Here is a 3,165-nt window from a genome sequence, read left to right on the forward strand (position 1 = left end):
GGTGTTGAAAGCATTCTTTAAAGTTTGGTTATAATAGGGGTTTTGATCGTCGTTTAACTCTAGCTCATCACAAATTTTTTCTATTAAAGCTTCAACACCACCAACATTTATGCAAGGGTTTAACGCAGCAGCACATGTCAAAACAGCGGGTAGTTGTTGAAAATATTTTCTAAATTTTTCTTTCATTTTTACACCCATATCAAAATAAGGTGCACCCCTACAATGAAGTTCACTTAACTTTGTGCACATGACAGCAATTTTTGGTAAAGCAATGGGGCTTGTTGGATAGTAAACCCCGGATAAACTAGTTGTGCAAGATTTAAAAATTTGAAGGACCTCCGTAACGATCTCAATCAATAACCAGTTTCTAGGATCGTACGGTGCACATTTACCCCTACTTGACATTATTTGATGAAACGCAATTAGTGATTCTTTTTGTTGGATGGCTTTCTCAAACATATCACAAGTCGAGTTCCATCTTGTTGGACAATCCCAATTGGGCCCCAACCATTGACAATTAGCTTCATCACAAAATTTTTTGTATCTTGAAAATGTTTTATTGTTGCTAAAAACATCTCGTAACATTCTTTTAAAATTGTTTCTTTGCGTTTCGATCACGTTTAACCCATCTTGCACGGCCAAGTTGATAATATGTGCAATGCATCGGCTATGAAAAAACGCTCCATCACAAATAGGTTTATACTTTAATTTTAAATGGCCAACCGCGGTCGTATTGTTGGACGCGTTATCAAACGAAATTGAAAAGATTTTATCTTCAATCTTGTATTGTCGAATGACTTTATCCAAGAGTTTAAAAATATTTCTACCCGTGTGCGGGTAATCAAACAATTGAAACGCAACGGTTCGTTTCATCATTTGCCACGACCCGGGGTCAACCCAATGAGCCGTCACACAAATGTATGAGTCGGGCGAACCATTAGGTACCGACCACACATCCGTTGTTAAGTTTACACCAGTTTGTAAGTTTGAAAAGTATGAAATTAGTTCGGATTTAGCGTTTTTCCAAGCTTTAAGACAATCTCTTCTAAGGGTCGAACGACTTACGTGTTGGTAGCGTGGTTGAACATACTTTTGCATCATCTCCGTGAATTGAGGGTTGTCGAAGTGGTTGAAAGGAAGTGTATTTTGAATCACAAAGTTTGAAAACTTTTGACGTACCGCTTCAAGGTCGTACGTAAACACCGTTCCTTGATTCGTCATCTCCGGCTGCGAACTACTTCCCGATTCGTCCTTCAAGGCCTTGCAAAAGGGCCTTTGTACATGCGCTCTTAAAGTGGAGTTTGCATCTTTGCCATAAAACTTCAAACAATGTTTGCATCGAGCTTTTTGGGTACCGTTAGACATTTCGCATAGGTCGAAATGTTGCCAAACATCTTGGTTTCGTTTCGTGGGGATGACCCGAACGACCGTTTCTCCCGTGTTCGAGGCACCCATGTTGACGGATGAAGCAGCACTTTGGGAGGCCATGATAATCGACTACGAAATAAGAGCGTATGGAGTGGTAATGTGGTATAATTGAGCGTGAGATAACAAAATAATCGCGTATGTAATAAACGTTTAGAGCGTTTGGAGTTGTATAATCGAGTGTGATCTAACCAATACCCAACCTAAGCTATATATAGATGTTTGTGGGGGTAAAATGGGGAAAAAAAAAACGGTCAAAACTTATAAAAAACGGCTATATGGCCGTTAATCAACGGGAAAAAACCGGTTTTTAACCGGTTAACCGGCTTTTTTATAACGGTCAAAAACCGGTTTATAAAAAAACCGGTTAACCGGTTTTTTAAAAAACCGGTTATTAAAAAAACCGGTTTTTTAATAACCGGTTATTAAAAAAAAACCGGTTTTTTTTATAACCGGTTATAAAACCGGTTTTGGCTCCAAATTGTGTAACCGATATATAAACCGCCGGTTTGTAAACCGGTCAAACCGGTTTACAAAAAACCGGTTTTCTTAAAAACCGGTTTCCGGTTTAAACCGGCAAACCGGTTCGAGGACCGGTTTTTTTGACCACCTCTACTGGCACTGTCCCCGGACTGTCATTGTTATCCCTATTCACTAGTTCGTGGAAAAGAGTTTGTCGTTAAGTCGTCAGAGCAGATCTGAAATGGGTTTGCCCAAAACCCTCGCCAAAAAAACGAGCAAATAATCCAAAGGCGGATCTAATTGTTCACTTTAATCTGAGTGGCAACGCCGTTGACAAACATCGCCGGATGATTTTGAGAAATGGGCATTTCGAACTTTTCAAATCCAACGAGATCGATGAAAGCAGCTTGAAATCTGTCGCCGTCGATTGCCTTGAAGAAGATAGTGGGTTAAACTTCACAGATCCTACTGTTTTTGATTCAAAGTTCTTGGGTCTTCTCAGATCTCAAACACGTGGCAGATTGCTATTAGTGGCGAAACTGTCAGCACGAATCCAAAGGTGTCACCTCCAACAATTTTCAATGGGACTTTTATGGGAGTTTTATAAAAATGGGTCAAAACGAGTTTCTGTCTCTACAAATAATATCATGGTTGCAAAACTCATTAGCGACCCTAGGCAGCCGGCATGGGAGTTGAGAGTACTCGGAGAATACTCGGAATATTCGAGGAGTACTCGGAAATGGTAAATATAAAGAAAATTAATATTTGGATATTATTTATATGTTAAAATAAGCTTAATTCAAGTCAAGAAGGTACCTAAGCCAACTTTTGACCTCCTAGCCCGACTTTTGATCATCTAGCCCGATTTTCCTTCCGACTATAATTTAGAGAATTATGGCCCGACTAACCTGATTTTTGACCGACTTTAACCGCCTTTGATTAATCCAGTCCGATTAGAAAAAATTCTCCAAGGTTGGGGTTCGAGGACCGACTAGTCGACCTTGGAATCCGACTTTTACAACACTTAATAATATAGTAACATTTAGTTTAATAAATTGAATCTCTAACCAGCTCACGTGAAAAAATAACTACTCTGATAGCATGTATAAAAGTAGTTGCCTTTTAATATATATATATAGGATAAGGTTAAAATGAAAACCCACTTGAGTTGTGAAAACCCGCGAAAACTCTATGTAACATCGGGTCTTTTTTGTTACATGTAATATATATTGTAACATTTAATACAAAACATCGAAACATCAAAAAAAAATGTTTTGC

Source organism: Bidens hawaiensis, unplaced genomic scaffold (genome assembly GCF_021521415.1).
Source record: "Bidens hawaiensis isolate Kalapana, Puna unplaced genomic scaffold, B.hawaiensis_p1.1 tig00027790_1, whole genome shotgun sequence".
Taxonomy (NCBI): domain Eukaryota; kingdom Viridiplantae; phylum Streptophyta; class Magnoliopsida; order Asterales; family Asteraceae; genus Bidens; species Bidens hawaiensis.